Genomic DNA, 21138 nt, shown 5'->3' with positions numbered 1-21138 from the left:
CATGTATACGGCCATGTTCACACTGGGCACTATTGATATATACCAGCAATGTGCCATCACTTCCTGAGCTGGGAGCCTGCCAAGGGAAATGGACAGTATAAAATAAGCACATAGCCCCCTAGAGAGCCAAATAGCCACCTATAAAAACACCTTTTGTGTCTTGCCTCACTCCTCCAGAACTTTAGGTGTGGGGACTTGTTATATAATTTAAATTGTGCTCCACAATCTACTAAATTTTTTTTATTTTTTCTTTCTCTTCTTCCAAGACCCAAAACTTTTTTCATATTTCTTACAGCCATTCAAGGGCTTTTTGTTTCCGAGTGTATTTTTTTTTAATGACATCATACAGTTTGCCATATAATGTGCTGAAAAAAAAAATCCCAGAGTGGAAAAATGATGAAACCCCCAATAATTTTACCTTTTTATGTTTGTGTTTTATTATTAAATTGTTCATTGTGCTGTAAAAATGACCCGGTGTTATACTTCTTTAGGTCAGTATGATTACAGCGATACCAAACTTATAAGGATTTTTTAGTGATTAAACAAATTCAGAACTTTGTTGCTCTTTTCTGAGACCCGTAACTTTTTTGTTATTCTTCTTTCGATGGAGCCGTGCTAGAGTTGTTTTTTTTGTGGCGAACTGCGGTTTTATATTGCTATTCTTTTTTCTGGTATATCAATATAGACACTTCTCCAGTACTAAGCCGGCTTGATGTCACCAGACAATACAAAGGTGACATCAACCCCACAACTATTACCCCACTTGTCAATGCTACAGGGCAAATGGGAAGAGCGAGGCTAAAGGCCCCGTCTCACTAAGCGATTTACCAACGATCACGACCAGCGATACGACCTGGCCGTGATCGTTGGTAAGTCGCTGTGTGGTCGCTGGGGAGCTGTCACACAGACAGCTCTCTCCAGCGACCAACGATCAGGGGAACGACTTCGGCATCGTTGAAACTGTCTTCAACGATGCCGAAGTCCCCCTGCAGCACCCGGGTAACCAGGGTAAACATCGGGTTACTAAGCGCAGGGCCGCGCTTAGTAACCCGATGTTTACCCTGGTTACCAAAAAAAACAAACAGTACATACTCGCCTTTCGGTGTCCAGGTCCCTTGCCGTCTGCTTCCTGCTCTGACTGAGATCCGGCCGTACAGTGAGAGCAGAGCACAGCGGTGACGTCACCGCTGTGCTCTCACTTCTCACTGTACGGCGGCAGTCAGTGAGAGCAGGAAGCAGACGGCAAGGGACCTGACGGACACCGAAAGGCGAGTATGTACTGTTTGTTTTTTTTAACATTTACGCTGGTAACCAGGGTAAACATCGGGTTACTAAGCGCGGCCCTGCGCTTAGTAACCCGATGTTTACCCTGGTTACCAGTGAAGACATCGCTGGATCGGTGTCACACACACCGATTCAGCGATGTCAGCGGGGCCTCAACGACCAAAAAAAGGTCCAGGCCATTCCGACACGACCAGCGATCTCGCAGCAGGGGCCTGATCGCTGGTACGTGTCACACATAGCGAGATCGCTATGGAGGTCGCTGTTGCGTCACAAAACTTGTGACTCAGCAGCGATCTCGCTAGCGATCTCGCTATGTGAGACGGGGCCTTAAGTGCCAGAATTGGCTCATCTTACAGATGCGCCTTTCCTGGGGCGGCTGAGTATTGATGTTTTTAGCCGGGGGGGGCAATATCCGTGGTCCCTTCCTAGGCTATTAATATCAGCCCACAGCTGTCTGCCAAGCTTTGCTGGTTATTAATTATGGGGGAACCCCACATCATTTTTTTGGAGGGGGTCTCCCATTTTAATAGCCAGTAAAGGCTAAATATACAGCTGTGAGCTGGTATTAATAGCCTGGAGAGCTCCTTAGGTATTACCCCCTTCCCAGGCTATAAACATCTGCCTCCAGTCGTTGGCTTTTTCTCTGCTGGTTTTGAAAATTGCATGGGAGCCCACACAATTTTTTTTGTAAAATAATTGTTTATTAATTGTATACATGTCCCCTAAATTGCACACACTAATACTAATTGTATTGGTCACTGACATCTATATATCTAACTATTCTATATGTATTTACTGTATGTAATCCATCTCTTCTATCCTGTCGGCTCCTGCAGTGATTTTACAGAACCCGGCAAATGAATTACCGACTTATCTTCTATCTATGTAATATAAATATATATATATATATATATATATATATATACATGTGTGTGTTACTAATATGGATATATACAGTATATGTATTCAATGTGTATATATCTATTCTATCTATTCTATTATAACCTGTCAGTGTGATTTTACAGTAAGCGCACAGGAATTGCCGGCTTATCTATCTATCTATCTATCTATCTATCTATCTATCTATCTATCTATCTATCTATCTATCTATCTATCTATGTTTTTAAGAATATTTTGTTTTAAAACGATGTGTAAATGACATAGAGAACTGCTATATGTAAACGCATGTTAAAATCGCATTGCAATTGGATGTAAATCGGATGCTAGGTGTGAAAATCGCATTGTACTCGCATGACACTCGAATGACACTCGCATAGCACTCATCCGTTTTTTCGGTCCGGAAATTGGACCAGTTTTTTTCCTCACATATGGGTATGAGCCCTAAAATTTAGAGTGTGTTCATAATGAAAAAAAATGTCAGGAGTTTTTGGCACAGACAATTCTCCTTTCAAAACTCATGGATTTTGAATTCCTCATATATTTTTGCTCCAAAAACCCCTTTTAAGGCACTCAGTGTGAACATATCCCTAAGAATTTGTGCACATGGAAATTTTTGAGGCTTTTAAAAATCCCACTTTTTCCAGCAGCACTTTTTGGAAACGCTCCTTTTGTGGAGAGTTTTGGGAGTTTTTCATTTTCTGGGGCAGTTTAGAAGAGTTTTTGAAAAGTTTAGTTTTGTTCCCGAATCATATTTTTGTTGCAGTCTTTCGATTGGGCAGTGTCTCGTTTGGAGAGGTTTTCTTCATGACCTGTTTAAAAACAGCGACATGCACTTTCTTTTTTTCCACCATTTGTTTTTCAAAACCTAAAAATAAGCTCATGAAACTTTTGTTAGGGGTAACAAAGTGTATTTCCTATAGATATTAAATGAAAGTGTTTTCCAGGAGTGTTTGAAGCAGTTTTTGAGAATCATTTTGGAGAGTTTGTGCTAAAAAAAATCCTGAAAAATTGAACTTTTTGTACATAACCTTACATAGTAGTTGGTTATGGAGCAGGTTCAGGTCCTGAGCCCGCTCCTACTCCCGCACCAGCATGTCCCACGTTGAGAAGGCTTTGAGCTTCGTTTTTTATATGCCCATTCCATCATTTATGTAAATATATGCATCTATGTTGCTTTTGTAATCTTTTTTTTTAAAGGTTTGATTTTGACAGAGCTTATTTCAACTTGTAGGATGATTTGGGAACATAAGTGCGCCCTCGTTGTGTACATAGCAGTGGGAGGTGGAGGGGGCACATTACGCATCATGAGCAGCCACTGACCTGAGATAACTCCATGTAATGGGCTGGGATATAACTCTTCTATGAGGAACGCGGTCACGCTCCGTGTCAGAAGTCACCCAACTGGTTCTATGTTATTAAAAGGACAATCATTAGACTAAACACGGCTGAGACCCAGGGGAAACACTCCCTGACTATAATAGGCTCCATTAATTATTACATCCAAGGCATCTAAAAATAAGAGGACGTTTACTTTGGTAAAAGGACTCCTACAGGTCCAGATTCTGGAGACCACCATAAAGTCCCACCTAACCCTATACAGTAGGTGCATGTGCATGAGTGTCGCCCTCTTCACTGAAGGCTATGGGAAATATGGAGCCTGCAAACTGATTAGAGATGATTTGCATATTTTTTCCCATGTAGCATTGCCCTGTAAACCTCCGTAAATTAGCTGGATCGTATCTATTACCAGTCCTGCACACAAACATTTATTTGTAAAGCACCATTAATTCCATGTAAATAGCGCCATCATATTCCACAGAGCTTTACAGACATTAACTGTCAGAAGAGACACTTGTGTGACCGCATCTCCACCTGTCCTCTACTGACTAGTCACCACTTTAGAGAAAGTGGGGCCCTGGGCAAAAGTTTAAAGTGGGGCCCCAAATGCTCTCATATTCCACATCACACAAACATTTCTGCTGTATTTACAGGTGCAGAGTTCAGGCCGTTAAACAAGCGCGATCGACGGCATTGAAGTTGTTAGACGCCTGTTCCCGAGTTTCTTTACACCGGCTGAGGAAGAATGATGGGGACAGATAGTCCTCGATACAGTATAATTCACTCCCCATGTATACTGCAGCCCTCCCTCAGAGTATACTGAAGCCCACCCTCAGAGTATACTGCAGACCCACATCCACACAGTATAATGCAGCCCCCCTCAGAGTATACTACAGCCCCCCTCAGAGTATACTAAAGCCCCCTCAGAGTATACTGAAGCCCCCTCAGAGAATACTGAAGCCACCCTCAGATTATACTACAGTCGCCCTCAGATTATACTTTTATACTACAGTCGCCCTCAGAGTATACTGCAACCCCCTCTCAGAGTATACTACAGTCGCCCTCAGAGTATACTTCAGCACCCATCAGAGTATACTGCAGCCCCTCATCCACACAGTATAATGCAGTCCCCTCAGAGTATACTGCAACCCCCTCTCAGAGTATACTACAGCACCCTTCAGAGTATACTGCAGCCCCCCTCAGAGTATACTGAAGCCCCCCTCAGAGTATACTGCAACCCCCTCTCAGAGTATACTACAGTCGCCCTCAGAGTATACTTCAGCACCCATCAGAGTATACTGCACCCCACATCCACACAGTATAATGCAGTTCCCTCAGACTATACTGCAACCCCCTCTCAGAGTATACTGCAGCCCTCTCTCAGAGTATACTACAGTCGCCCTCAGAGTATACTGCAGCCCCCTCTCAGAGTATACTGCAAGCCCCTCTCAGTGTATACTGCAAGCCCCTCTCAGTGTATACTGCAGTCGTCTTCAAAGTATACTGCAGCCCCCCTCAGAGTATACTGCAGCCCCCCTCAGAGTATACTGAAGCCCCCCTCAGAGTATACTGCAAGCCCCTCTCTCAAAGTATACTGCAGCCCACTCTCAGAGTATACTGCAGCACCCCTCAGAGTATACTGCGGCCACTCTCAGAGTATACTGCAGCCCCCCTCAGAGTATACTCAGAGTATATATGCAATGCTTCATTTCTCCTGTGGGGGAGCCGTAGCACAGGCTCTTGTAAAGATCAGTGTTTGGTCCTGTGGTCTTAGGCTGCTTTCACACTAGCGTCGGTATGGGGCCGTCGTGCTGCGTCGGCCCGACATACCGACGCATACTGTGAAGAAAACGCCCGACGTTGGCAGCGGAAGCTGTCTTAAGACGCTTCTGCTGCTTCATTGTAAGGTCCGGGGAAGAGGGGGTGGAGTTTTGGCCGCGCATGCGCGGTCGAAAATGGCGGTCCCGATGCACAAAAAAAGTTACATGTAACTTTTCTTGTGGCGGCGGTGCGCCAAAACACGGCGCAGCCGTCGCACGACGGTTGAGACGTGTGGCACTGCGTCGCTAATAAAAGTCTATGGGAAAAAAAACGCATCCTGCAGACATCTTTGTCCACATTCCTGTCAGGCAAATGTGACTAGAAATTAAAAAAAAAATTAGAGCACAGGATGTGTTACTGCAAGAAATGTGCAAATCTTTTAAAATTTTAATTGGCCAATTTTGTCAGATTTTATAAAAAATGTTTTGATTCACAGCAAATGGATTTGCAGGGTATCATCAGTACGTTAAAGCCTCTAATTGCCCTAAAAACACACTTGTAACACTGAGGTCTCCAACAACATAAAAGGCTGTGGGTAAATGGACGGTAACCGTTCTACATTACTGTGCTGTCACACACTATACGCCACGTTTATTCAGTATATTTAGCATTTTTTATTCCTATAATTAAGGTTGAGTTGAAACTTCCTCTCCCTATCCAGATTCACTCCAACAATAGCTGCTGCATTCTCTGCCTCAGCTTTTATACAGGCTATGATAGTCCATCATCTCTAGTTACTACATAGCAAGTCACATGTATCATACAGGAGTCCAGGAAAGTTGGGTGAAACCTCTGCACTCCAATGGAAGGAATTAAGAGGCGTCTGTACGAGTTATTATTTCCCAACTTTTCAAGAAGATAGTGAGCCTAAATCATAATCTGCTCAGTTTTTCCTCCAATGCTTTGGGTCGTCACCTCTCCTGACCTGGTGCCAGCCATGGTCTGACATGGACAATACATCTAATCTTCCTTTATACTGGACGCATCATCATTATTTCTTGTTCACTGGTTCATTTTCATCCAGCTCATGAGATGACGTTCCCCGTATAGATAATGTGCTGACTCAGGAGATTCTGTGCCATGCGAAACTACAACTTTCATCAGTCCCTCGTACTGCGTGCCATGACTAGAGAGTTGGGAGCAACTTCTAGTCCTATACTTATGCGGTTTGGATTTTTTGGGGTGCAGTCCTTGTAAAATCACAATTTTGTTGACAGAGGTTAACGGGGCACCATAGAATAGGAAATTGACCTGAATCTTGATTTCTGTTATTTTGTGATCTTTTGTTGTTCTGTTGTTAGACAAACTTTGCCTAAATCAATAATACAACTAATTATAAGAAACTTTGTAATATATTTTATAAGAGAAATCTGCTTCTTTCTCCACTTATGAGCCGCTTCATTAAGCCATCTTTCTCTCTAAAAAAACTTCTAAAATCCAACCTTCTGATCAAAAGATCTGTTAACTCACTGAGGAATCCGATTACAGTTGCCTATAAAAATCCTATAGAAAAGAGAGGAGCAGAGAGAAACGCACAGATCGTTCTGCTTACTAGTAAGTGTTTTTCTTGCCACTAGTGCTGAACTCACAGCTACATCGCTTAGTACTGTTCTATAATATCCTTCATGCTGTTACTTTCTATTTTATTTTACTCACCTATCTGGCACCATTCACTCAACAGCGCTTTTTAAAAATCCAGAAGAAACCCACGTAAAGATGGGGAGAACATACAAACTCCTTACAGATGTTGTCCTTGCTGGGATTTGAACACAGTGTTGCCAAGATACAGTGCTAGCCACTAAGCTGCATATCTCGTAAGCATTTTATCTTCCCACAGATCTGGATTCACAGTTACATTGCTGTTGGTCTTGAGGTATCGACATGGAAGGTGGTTCATGGGAAACATCTGCCATCTTCCCAGGAACTCATACACCACATGGGGGTCATTGGTAGGGTGGATGCTCCACAGGAATTTAGATTGCTGCCCTTGCCCGCAGTCTGATGGGTCAGACAAATAACTGGTCCCACAAATAACTGGTCAGGCTGTGGCTACAATGGTCTTCACCATCATCATTCACAGTGCGGTGCGTGAACGGTAGCTGGGGGCACCATTATTAACATAGTAACATAGTTATTAAGGTTGAAGGAAGACTTTAAGTCCATCTAGTTCACCCCATAGCCTAACCTAACATGCCCTAACATGTTGATCCAGAGGAAGGCAAAAAAAAACATGTGGCAAAGAGTAAGCTCCACAATGGGGAAAAAAATTCCTTCCCGACTCCACATACGGCAATCAGACTAGTTCCCTGGATCAACGCCCTATCAAGGAATCTAGTGTATATACCCTGTAACATTATACTTTTCCAGAAAGGTATCCAGGCCCCTCTTAAATTTAAGTAATGAATCACTCATTACAACATCATACAGCAGAGAGTTCCATAGTCTCACTGCTCTTACAGTAAAGAACCCGCGTCTGTTATTATGCTTAAACCTTCTTTCCTCCAGACGTAGAGGATGCCCCCTTGTCCCTGTCTCAGGTCTATGATTAAAAAGATCATCAGAAAGGTCTTTGTACTGTCCCCTCATATATTTATACATTAAAATAAGATCACCCCTTAGCCTTCGATTTACCAAACTAAACAGCCCCAAGTGTAATAACCTATCTTGGTATTGCAGACCCCCCAGTCCTCTAATAACCTTGGTTGCTCTTCTCTGCACCCGCTCCAGTTCAGCTATGTCTTTCTTATACACCGGAGACCAGAACTGTGCACAGTATTATAAGTGTGGTCGCACTAGTGACTTGTATAGAGGTAAAATTATGTTCTCCTCATGAGCATCTATGCCTCTTTTAATGCATCCCATTATTTTATTTGCCTTTGTAGCAGCTGCCTGACACTGGCCACTAAATGTGAGTTTGTCATCCACCCATACTCCCAGGTCTTTTTCATTGACGGTTTTGCCCAGAGTTTTAGAATTAAGCACATAGTTATACATCGTATTACTTCTACCCAAGTGCATGACCTTACATTTATCCCCATTAAAGCTCATTTGCCATTTATCAGCCCAAGCTTCTAGTTTACATAAATCATCCTGTAATATAAAATTGTCCTCCTCTGTATTGATTACCCTGCAGAGTTTAATGTCATCTGCAAATATTGAAATTCCACTCTGTATGCCCCCTACAAGATCATTAATAAATATGTTAAAAAGAAGAGGGCCCAATACTGACCCCTGTGGTACCCCACTGCTAACCGCGACCCAGTCCAAGTGTGTTCCATTAATAACCACCCTTTGTTTCCTATCCCTGAGCCAGCTCTTAATCTTATTGACCTCGCGCCTACTGCCAGTGCTAGTAATTTGGCTCATCGGGGATTTGGGGCAGCTTAAGGTGAGGTGTCCAATGGAAGCGTTGTGCTACTGATCCTGACTTGCTCCTCTTCTTGGGTTATTCCGGTGCTGCTGGTGGTACTGCTGCTGCCTTCTCTTGAACGTCCCCAACAGGATCCAGCAACTTAGTTTCAGAGGCCATTTCCTTTCTGTTAGATTGGGATCTGAAAGGGCAAAAATGAGTGTCAATACATACATTCTTTACCCAATTAAACAATACATTAAATACATGGCATATCCATGAATTATGGATGCAGATCTATAACGGGGGTCAGGAAATGAAGCCTGGCCATATAAAGTTACGGTCTTTTTTGTGATCCCCGAAACCCAGGTCTGCGCGCTACTGGTCTCGGCAGCTCTGCCAGCGTTTGGTCACATCAGTAGCTGAAAAGAAGCAATCTATTGTGATTAGCACATAAACATTGTGAGACAATGAGGGGGATCATATGTGAGGCCGTTATGTATCCCCCAGAATGTGTTGGAAGCATACTGAACCGCTGGAGCGCATTGTGATTACAGCCACGGCTGTGGATACCATGCAAAATAAAAGTAATTGTGGACTGGGTCAGGTTATTTGACCAAGTCAGATTAGGAAAACCTGACTTAGGCTTTTATTTTTGGAGAGATCTTTAGGATGGTAGTGGGACAGATCTTTCCTTCCAGTCCGGGTCTCACAAGTGGCCCATTGCCACGGGTTTCATTTAAATCTGCAGTTAAGGTTTGGTTGTCAGTTTTGCATTTGGATTTCACATGTAGCAGAGCTGAAAGCGCTGCGCACGTGTGCCTGGCTGTGTGAAGCTAACACAGATCAGACCCAGCTGCGTGGGCAAACATGATAGCACCTGAGAACCTTATGGGGGTGCAAGTGCCATCAGCACTGAACTTTATTTACGTATTCTTGGCTGCGATCCAGGATCCACACAATTTCTTGTGTGCAGTATTTGAACAATAAAGCACATTTTACTTAACTTGCCTGGGTCATTGTCTCACTAAATTCACTGGAGGAAACGCTGCTGCATTACATATGGTGGAGAATGCAGGCAGCGTGAATGAAGACATACGCCAGGACAAAATCAGGTCAGCACTGAGGGAGATGAGTCTCGAGGACAACATGGAAGCTTTCCTCACTGTGTTTGAATGAACAGCAGAGAGGGAGAGCTTGCCAATTCAGTGGACTGAAGTGTTGGCCCCATTCCTGATGGGAGACTGTTATGGACCTGGTGGTTAGGAACACTTGGAATGACCTGATAAGTAAACCAGAAACATAGGACAAGCTCTGGGGATGTGGGAACTTTACTGACTGCAACCCTGATCCTATCACACACACTATAGGCAGCCGTGGAGCGTACCTAACTCTCCCTAGACGCCTCTTCACAGCCTGAGAGCTAGCTACCCCTAGAGAGAAACAAAGCCTCACTTGCCTCAGAGAAATTTCCCCAAAATAAAGGCAGCCCCCCACAAATAATGATGGTGAGTTAAGAGGAAAATACAAACATAGGAATGAAAACAGGTTTTAGCAAAGGAGGCCCACTAATACTAAATAGGAAGAAGATAACAAGGGAACTGTGCGGTCAGTATAAAACACTACAAAAATATCCACGCAGAGAATACAAAAAGACCCTCACACCGACTCACGATGTGAGGGAGCAACTCTGCACCCCAGAGCTTCCAGCTAGCAAGAAAATAGCATATAAGCAAGCTGGACTGAACTTATCATATACTGAAAAACATTTTCCAAAAGTAATGAGCAAAAATGAACTAGCATGAACTTAGCTTCTCCTGGAGGAGACAGGTCACAAGAGAAGTCCCAGAGAGATCTGAACCAATACTGAATACAACGACAGCTGGCAGCAAGTAAAGATCTAGGTGGAGTTAAATAGGCAGCCAGCATAGCAGAAAACGAGGCAGCTGAGAGCCCAGCAAAAGACTAGCAGTATCACTCAAAGCCACCAGAGGGAGCCCACGAACAGAACTCAACAAAGTACAATTCACGACCACAGGAGGGAACCCGAGAACGGAATTCACAACAGTATCCCCCCCTTGAGGAGGGGTCACCGAACCCTCACCAGAGCCCCCAGGCCGATCAGGACGAGCCAAATGAAAGGCACAAACCAAATTGGCAGCATGGACATCAGAGGCAACAACCCAGGAATTATCCTCCTGACCATAGCCCTTCCATTTAACCAAGTACTGAAGCTTCCGTCTCGAAATACGAGAATCCAAGATCTTCTCCACCACATACTCCAATTCTCCCTCGACCAACACCGGAGCAGGAGGATCAACAGAAGGAACCACAGGCACCACATACCTCCGCAACAATGACCTATGGAACACATTATGGATGGCAAAAGATGCTGGGAGGTCCAAACGAAATGACACAGGATTGAGGATTTCAGAGATCTTATAAGGACCGATGAAACAAGGCTTAAACTTAGGAGAGGAAACCTTCATAGGAACATAACGAGAAGACAACCAAACCAAATCCTCCACACGAAGTCGGGACCCACACAGCGACGGCGGTTAGCAAAGCACTGAGCCTTCTCCTGTGACAGCGTCAAATTGTCCACTACGTGGTTCCAAATCTGCTGCAACCTATCCACCACAGAATCCACACCAGGACAGTCAGAAGGCTCAACCTGCCCTGAGGAAAAACGAGGATGAAAACCAGAATTACAAAAAAAAGGCGAAACCAAAGTAGCCGAACCAGCCCGATTATTGAGGGCGAACTCAGCCAATGGCAAAAAAGTCACCTAATTATCCTGATCAGCAGAAACAAAACATCTCAGATAAGTTTCCAAGGTCTGATTAGTTTGTTCGGTTTGGCCATTTGTCTGAGGATGGAAAGCCGAAGAAAAAGACAAATCAATGCCCATCTTAGTACAAAAGGACCGCCAAAATCTGGACACAAACTGGGACCCTCTGTCAGACACAATGTTCTCCAGAATACCATGCAAACGAACCACATTCTGAAAAAACAGCGGAACTAAATCAGAGGAGGAATAATAATAATAATAATTTTTATTTATATAGCGCCAACATATTCCGCAGCGCTTTACAACTTATAGAGGGGACTTGTACAGACAATAGACATTACAGCATAACAGAAATCACAGTTCAAAATAGATACCAGGAGGAATGAGGGCCCTGCTCGCAAGCTTACAAACTATGAGGAAAAGGGGAGACACGAGAGGTGGATGGAGACACGAGAGGTGGATGGGAGGAGGAAGGCAATTTAGGTAAGGGCACCAAATGGACCATCTTAGAAAAACGGTCACACACCACCCAGATGACAGACATCCTCTGAGAGACCGGAAGATCTGAAATAAAATCCATGGAAATATGCGTCCAGGGCCTCTTTGGGACAGGCAAAGGCAAAAGCAATCCACTGGCACGAGAACAGCAAGGCTTGGCCCAAGCACAAATCCCACAGGACTGCACAAAAGAACGCACATCCCGCGACAAGGAAGGCCACCAAAAGGACCTAGCCACCAAATCTCTGGTACCAAAAATCCCAGGATGACCCGCCAACACTGAACAATGAACCTCGGAAATAACTCTACTGGTCCATCTATCAGGGACAAACAGTCTCTCCGGTGGACAACGGTCAGGTCTATCGACCTGAAACTCCTGCAGCACCCGCCGCAAATCAGGGGAGATGGCAGACAGAATCACCCCTTCTCTGAGGATACCAGCCGGTTCAGGAACTCCCGGAGAGTCAGGCACACAACTCCTAGAAAGGGCATCAGCCTTCACATTCTTAGAGCCCGGAAGGTACGAAACCACGAAATCGAAACGGGAGAAAAACAGTGACCATCGAGCCTGTCTAGGATTTAGCCGCTTGGCCGACTCGAGATAAATCAAATTCTTGTGATCCGTCAAGACCACCACATGATGTTTGGCTCCCTCAAGCCAACGACGCCACTCCTCAAATGCCCACTTCATTGCCAACAACTCCCGATTACCAACATCATAATTACACTCGGCAGGCGAAAACTTTCTAGAAAAGAAAGCACATGGCTCCATCACAGAGCCATCAGAGCTTCTCTGAGACAAGACAGCCCCTGCTCCAATCTCAGAGGCATCAACCTTGACCTGAAAAGGGAGAGAAACGTCCGGCTGACGCAAGACAGGAGCCGAAGAAAACCGACGTTTCAGCTCCTGAAAGGCCTCAACGGCCGCAGAAGACCAATTCGTCACATCAGCACCCTTTTTGGTCAGATCAGTCAAAGGCTTAACCACACTAGAAAAATTAGTGATGAAGCGACGGTAAAAATTAGCAAAGCCCAGGAACTTCTGAAGACTCTTCACAGATGTAGGTTGAGTCCAATCATAAATGGCCTGGACTTTAACTGGATCTATCTTGATAGTAGAAGGGGAAAAAATAAAGCCCAAAAAGGAAACCTTCTGGACTCCGAAGAGACATTTAGAGCCCTTCACAAACAAGGCATTAGCACGCAAGACCTGAAATACCATCCTGACCTGCTTCACATGAGATTCCCAATCATCAGAAAAGACCAGAATATCATCCAGGTATACAATCATGAATCTATCCAGATACTCTCGAAAGATGTCGCGCATAAAGGACTGAAACACAGAAGGGGCATTAGAAAGCCCAAATGGCATCACCAAGTACTCAAAATGACCTTCGGGCGTATTAAATGCTGTTTTCCATTCATCGCCCTGTTTTATACGCACAAGATTATACGCTCCTCGAAGATCTATCTTGGTGAACCAACTAGCCCCCTTAATCCGAGCAAACAGATCGGACAGCAGAGGCAGAGGGTACTGAAATTTGACCGTGATTTTATTAAGAAGGCGATAATCTATACAGGGTCTCAGAGAACCATCCTTCTTGGCCACAAAAAAGAACCCTGCTCCCAAGGGTGACGAGGACGGGCGAATATGCCCTTTCTCCAAGGACTCCTTAATATAACTCCGCATGCATGTTCAGGCACAGATAGATTGAAAAGTCGACCCTTAGGGAACTTACTACCAGGAATCAAATTAATAGCACAATCACAATCCCTATGAGGAGGTAGGGCACCGGATTTGGGCTCATCAAATACATCCTGGTAATCCGACAAAAATTCAGGGACTTCAGAAGGAGTAGAAGAAGCAATTGACAAAGGAACATCGCCATGTACCCCTTGACAACCCCAACTAGACACAGACATTGATTTCCAATCCAATACTGGATTATGAACCTGCAGCCATGGCAACCCCAAGACGACAAGATCATGCAAATTATGTAACACCAGAAAGCGAATATCCTCCTGATGTGCAGGAGTCATGCACAAGGTCACTTGAGTCCAGTACTGAGGCTTATTCTTGGCCAATGGCGTAGCATCATTTCCCCTTAGTGGAATAGGGAACTGCAACGGCTCCAAGAAAAAACCACAGCGCCTGGCAAAATCCAAATCCATCAAATTCAGGGCAGTGCCTGAATCCACAAAAGCCATAACTGAGTAGGATGACAGAGAGCAAATCAAAGTAACAGACAAAATAAATTTAGGCTGTACAGTACCAATGGTGACAGACTTAGCGAACCTCTTAGTGCGCTTAGAACAATCAGAGATAGCATGAGTGGAGTCACCACAGTAAAAACACAACCCATTCTGACGTCTGTGATTTTGCCGTTCAATTCTGGTCAGAATCCTACCACATTGCATAGACTCAGGCTTCTGCTCAGAGAACACCGCCAGATGGTGCACAGGTTTGCGCTCCCGCAAACGCCGATCAATCTGAATGGCCAAGGACATTGATTCATTCAGACCTGCAGGCATGGGGAACCTCACCATAACATCCTTAAGGGCTTCAGAAAGACCCCTTCTGAAAATCGCTGCCAGGGCACACTCATTCCATTGAGTGAGCACAGACCACTTCCTAAACCTCTGGCAGTAAACCTCCGCTTCATCCTGACCCTGAGACAGAGCCAGCAAGATCTTTTCTGCCTGGTCTACTAAATTAGGTTCCTCATAAAGCAATCCAAGCACCAGAAAAAAACGCATCCACATTTAGCAATGCAGGATCTCCTGGCGTCAGGGAAAATGCCCAATCTTGAGGGTCACCACGTAACAAAGAAATAATAATCTTAACTTGCTGAGTAGGGTCACCAGAGGAGCGGGGTTTCAGAGCAAGAAACAATTTACAATTATTTTTGAAATTCAAAAACTTAGATCTATCTCCAGAAAACAAATCAGGAATTGGTATTCTAGGCTCTAACATAGGATTCTGAACTACATAATCCTGAATGCTTTGTACCCTTGCAGTGAGATGATCCACACTAGAGGACAGACTTTGAATATCCATATCTGCAGCTGAGTCCTGAACCACCCAGAGATTAAGGGGAGGAGAGAGGCAAAACACACTGCAGAGAAAAAAAAATGAGCTCAGAACTTCTCTTATCCCTCTTTTGCGATGCATTAACACTTGGGCCAGCTGTACTGTTATGGACCTGGTGGTTAGGAACACTTGGAATGACCTGATAAGTAAACCAGAAACATAGGACAAGCTCTGGGGATGTGGGAACTTTACTGACCGCAACCCTGATCCTATCACACACACTATAGGCAGCCGTGGAGCGTACCTAACTCTCCCTAGACGCCTCTTCACAGCCTGAGAGCTAGCTACCCCTAGAGAGAAACAAAGCCTCACTTGCCTCAGAGAAATTTCCCCAAAGTAAAGGCAGCCCCCCACAAATAATGACGGTGAGTTAAGAGGAAAATACAAACATAGGAATGAAAACAGGTTTTAGCAAAGGATGCCCACTAATACTAAATAGGAAGAAGATAACAAGGGAACTGTGCGGTCAGTATAAAACACTACAAAAATATCCACACAGAGAATACAAAAAGACCCTCACACCGACTCACGATGTGAGGGAGCAACTCTGCACCCCAGAGCTTCCAGCTAGCAAGAAAATAGCATATAAGCAAGCTGGACTGAACTTATCATATACTGAAAAACATTTTCCAAAAGCAATGAGCAAAAATGAACTAGCATGAACTTAGCTTCTCCTGGAGGAGACAGGTCACAAGAGAAGTCCCAGAGAGATCTGAACCAATACTGAATACAACGACAGCTGGCAGCAAGTAAAGATCTAGGTGGAGTTAAATAGGCAGCCAGCATAGCAGAAAACGAGGCAGCTGAGTGCCCAGCTAAAGACCAGCAGTATCACTCAAAGCCACCAGAGGGAGCCCACGAACAGAACTCAACAAAGTACCATTCACGACCACAGGAGGGAGCCCGAGAACGGAATTCACAACAGGAGACGCTAAGAAGGTGTACTTTGACCTCAGCCAGGAGAATGCCCAGAACTATGGGAAAAGGTGAGACCCTTGCCCGAATGCCCAGGTAGCTCAGAGCTAAGGTTACAATAGAAAGGCCACAAGGGTATAGAGTCTTGATTTTGGTGCCCACCGCAGAAAGTAAGTTCTTAGCCAGGTGACAAGGCCCATATGAAGTCCGGGAACAAGTTGGGGAGGTGAACTACAGGGTATATCAGCCCGGGAAGAGGAAACCAGAGTAAATTTACCATTTCAATCTATTAAAGGCATGGAAAGACCAGGAATGTATGGTTACAGAGGTGACTCTGGTCATATCTCCTATGGTCACTCTCACACCGGCCCGTAAAAAGGCCATGAACGAGGTTAGGATTAGCGAAAGTCTCTCGAAACACCAGCGATGTGAGGGTCAGAAATTAGTACAGCGGAATACGTTCGTATTCTAAGAACTGCCCGGTCAGACATCTATGATCCGGCATGATATTGTCACCGAGCCTCAAGTAAGTGTGCGAATGAAACCGTACCGTGTCTCATAGGCCCGGAGGCAAGCCATCTCAGAAGAGGTAAGGAAAATGCTCCATTTAGAACTAATTGATGACCCCAATTATGTGTGGGCAAGTCCCATTGCAGTGACTCAAAAGCCAGACGGATCGCTGAAGTTCTGTAATGATTTTTGGAGATTGAATGAGGTGTCAAAATTTAGCCTTTATCCAATAACCCGAGCGGATGAGCTGATTAGGAGGCTAGGACAGGCCCAGTACTTCATGATGCTCAATCTAACCAAGCGTTACTGGCCGGTGTCTCTTGCAGAGTCGGACCGCCTTCGTTACCCCAGATGATCTCTATCACTATGTCGTCTTGCCTTTTGGGGCAACTGGTCACATTTCAGAGGCAGGTGGATATAGTGTTAGAGCCGCATGAGAAGTATGCATCTGATTTCATCACCTATAATAATGACTGGCATACCCACTGGTCCCAGGTGCAAGTGGTAGCGGATTCACACTCAGAGCTGCCGGCTTGACGGCGAACCCCAAAAAAGTGCTATAGGCCTTGAGGAAGCTCGGTATTTGGGGTACGTGATTGGCATTGGGATTATCAAACCACAAATAAATAAAGTCAAACCCATTCAGAACCGAACCCAGCCTCTCACCACGAAACAGGCGTAGATCATAATATTTACCATTTTAAAAAGCCATATATACTAATTGAAATTTGCACGTCTTCTGTGCTCTCGTCATCATATTGGCACATTCTGCGGCATTTATCTATCCAGGATGCATTCCGTCTTGTACAGTTTAAGTAGCCGCGGTCCCGGGTGTCTTTTTTCCTGGTGTGAACTTGCCATCCTTGGCTGATGCAATTTGTGGTTTCTTGTTAGATATCTGCATTTAACCCAAACGCTATACGGATGGATGGTCCTTGTGCTGTCCATGTTTCTTTTTTGCAGCTATAGACTTGCATTGGCGAGTCTCGGACGATTTACTCATGCACCCACAGCACATCACTGAGAATACCAAATAGAGGTGTTATGCTTTGTGTGACCCCTGTTCAGCCTTCTATATATTGCTGGACCCCTTATTTGGTATTTTTTACAAACTGACACTTGGTTATTGGTGGTGCTGGTAATGTTTGTGTATATGCACAATGTAGAATTGTACTGTACACTGCTCAAAAAAATAAAGGGAACACTTAAAAACAACAGAATATAACTCCAAGTAAATCAAACTTCTGTAAAATCAAACTGTCCACTTAGGAAGCAACACTGATTGACAATCAATTTCAAATGCTGTTGTGCAAATGGAATAGACAACAGATGGAAAATATTGGCAATTATCAAGACACCCTCAATAAAGGAGTGGTTCTGCAGGTGGGGACTACAGACCACATCTCAGTACCAATGCTTTCTGGCTGATGTTTTGGTCACTTTTGAATGTTGGTTGTGCTTTCACACTCGTGGTAATATGAGACGGACTCTACAACCCACACAAGTGGCTCAGGTAGTGCAGCTCATCCAGGATGGCACTTCAATGCGAGCTATGGCAAGAAGGTTTGCTGTGTCTGGCAGCATAGTGTCCAGAGGCTGGAGAAGCTACCAGGAGACAGGCCAGTACATTAGGAGACATGGAGGGGGCCGTAGGAGGGCAACAACCCAGCAGCAGGGCCGCTACCTCAGCCTTTGTGCAAGGAGGAACAGAAGGAGCACTTCCAGAGCCCTGCAAAATAACCTCCAGCAGGCCACAAATGTGCATGTGTCTGCATAAACGGTTAGAAACAGACTCCATGAGGATGGTCTGAGTGCCCGACGTCCACAGATGGGGGTTGTGCTCACAGCCCAACACTGTGCAAGACCCTTGGCATTTGCCACAGAACACCAGGATTGGAAAATTCGCCACTGGCGCCCTGTGCTCTTCACAGATGAAAGCAGGTTCACACTGAGCACATGTGACAGAGTCTGGAGATGCCATGGAGAGCGATCTGCTGCCTGTAACATCCTTCAGCATGACCGGTTTGGCAGTGGGTCAGTAATGATGTGGGGTGGCATTTCTCTGGAGGGCCGGACAGCCCTCCGTGTGCTCGCCGAGGTAGCCTGACTGCCATTAGGTACCGAGATGAAATCCTCAGACCCCTTGTGAGACCATATACTGGTGCGGTTGGCCCTGGGTTCCTCCTAATGCAGGACAATACCAGACATCATGTGGCTGGAGTGTGTCAGCAGTTCCTGCAAGATGAAGGCATTGAAGCTATGGACTGGCCCGCCCGTTCCCCAGACCTGAATCCGATTGAACACATCTGGGAAATCATGTCTTTCACCATCCACCAACGTCACGTTGCACCACAGACTGTCCAGGAGTTGGCAGATGCTTTAGTCCAGGTCTGGGAGGAGATCCCTCAGGAGACGATCCGCCGCTTCATCAAGAGCATGCTTAGGTGTTGTAGGGAGGTCATACAGGCACGTGGAGGCCACACACACTACTGAGCATCATTTCCTTGTCTTGAGGCATTTCCACTGAAGTTGGATCAGCCTGTAACTTCATTTTCCACTTTGATTTTGAGCATCATTCCAGCTCCAGACCTACGTGGGATATTAGTTGTGATTTACATTGATCATTTTTAGGTTTTATTGTTCTCAACGCATTCCACTATGTAATGAATAAAGATTTACAACTGGAATATTTCATTCAGTGATATCTAGGATGTGGGATTTTAGTGTTCCTTTTTTTGAGCAGTGTATATTTTGTCCCAATTTCACTGAACTTTTCCCATATTTCAGTATATTATATGGTAACATGAAAAACTATAACTCGGTCCACAAAGCTAAAAACTCTCATGTGGCTATGTAGATTCACAGGAAAAAAATAAAGTTACGGTTCTTAAAAGAAGGAAAAAAAAATGAAGGTAGAAGAATCACAACTGGCTGCAGCGGGTCTGGATTATTGCTCTTATTATGACCCATAATAACTTTCTGAGCCCAGTTTTACTGTAGAAAAGCCTAAATGACGCCTGTTTTGTCTTTATTCTTCACACCACGTGACTGCGCCAGACTCCACTCTCGCCTTCGGGATTTATTTTCAGCCCATGGAGCACGACCTGTGTTCAGTTTTTATGATTTCTTCATTTATTTTTAACTCCCTTTTTTTTTTTCTTTCCAGGTCAGTGCTTCAAGACCTTGAAAGAGTTTGTTCGGGCAAACAACGGGCAAAGCTGAGATCTAAATGTTCCTGTAAAAAATGAAAACAAGAGTTGCCGAGGGGAAAAATCGGAGTCTAAACTTACCAGTAAGTATTAAAGGAATGCTCTGGGTCATAGTGACTTAATGAGGTAGAGAAAAGGCAGAACAAAAGAAAGTGCAGTAGAAAGCAGCACCCTTTGTAGTGGAAAGTGCAGCAAAAAATAGTGCCTCCATGGATCGCGAATAGTCGCAGACCACCCGCCATGGCACCTGGATGCAGATATAGTTGAAAACAATGATGGAAGAGGCAGGAATCAGCTCCCTCCTCCATCAGTCTCCTTGTGCACCTGAGCTCTGACACCTCTGTCATTATACTATTTGGAGGGTTATATGTAGTCAACATACTGTTTGGAGAACTATGTGGAGGCCTTTGTGCAATTTGGAGGGCTATGTGGGGGACAGTATAATATTTGAAGGGCTATATGGAGTCATTATACTGTTTGAAGAGCTATATGGAGGCCATTGTACTATCTAAAGGGCTATGTGGGGGACAGTATAATATTTGGAGGGCTATATGGAGTCATTATACTGTTTGGAGAGCTATGTGGAGGCCTCTGTACAATTTGGAGGGCTATGTGGGGGACAGTACAATATTTGAAGGGCTATATGGAGTCATTATACTGTTTGAAGAGCTATATGGAGGCCATTGTACTATCTAAAGGGCTATGTGGGGGACAGTATAATATTTGGAGGGCTATATCGAGTCAGTATACTGTTTGGAGAGCTATGTGGAGGCCTCTGTACAATTTGGAGGGCTATGTGGGGGCCATTATACTATCTAAAGGGCTATGTGGGGGACAGAATAATATTTGAAGGGCTATGTGGGGGGCATTATTCTATATGGAGTGCTATGTGTGAAAAACTATACTGTTTGGAGGGTTTGTGTTGGGTTTAATTATACTGTTTGGAGGGCTATGTGGGGGCCATTATACTGTATGCGGGCTAATTTACAGTGTGGAGGGTTGTGTGTGGTCGCATTATACTGTTTGGAGGGTCTATGTGGAGGGTCATTATACTGTTTGGAGGGCTAATGAGAGCTATTGTGTTGCCCATTATGTGTGGATGGTTGTAGGGGTTCTTTCATTTAGTGTGAAGGGTTGTATGGGGGCCATTTTACTGTTTGTTGGGCTAATGTATGCTATTGTGTGGCCCATTATACAGTGTGGAGGGTTGTGGGGGTTCTTTCATATAGAGTGGAGGTTTGTGTGGCACCATCTTACTGTGTGGAGTGGTGTGGGGGCCATTATACTGTTTTTAGGGCTTTGTGGAGGCCATTATGTTGTGTGGAGGGCTATGTTGGGGCCATCATACTATGTTGGATTAATTGTGGGGGCATCATACTTTATGGGGGAGCGGTACTGAATGGTCATCATATTGTGTGATGAAGGATACTCT

The 21138-nt window shown here is 44.7% G+C and overlaps 1 long non-coding RNA gene across 1 annotated transcript in view; it reads left to right on the top strand.

The window, feature by feature from the left end:
- LOC143793667 (uncharacterized) overlaps positions 1-19757 on the top strand; it is a 154842-nt gene extending 135085 nt beyond the window's left edge. The window contains exon 3 of the long non-coding RNA XR_013220187.1: positions 19664-19757. This is a non-coding gene — a long non-coding RNA (uncharacterized LOC143793667). The remainder of the gene's footprint in view (positions 1-19663) is intronic.
- The last annotated feature ends 1381 nt before the right edge of the window (positions 19758-21138 follow it).

Source organism: Ranitomeya variabilis, chromosome 1 (assembly GCF_051348905.1).
Source record: "Ranitomeya variabilis isolate aRanVar5 chromosome 1, aRanVar5.hap1, whole genome shotgun sequence".
Lineage (NCBI taxonomy): Eukaryota > Metazoa > Chordata > Amphibia > Anura > Dendrobatidae > Ranitomeya > Ranitomeya variabilis.
This window is presented reverse-complemented; position numbering and strand designations above follow the sequence as displayed.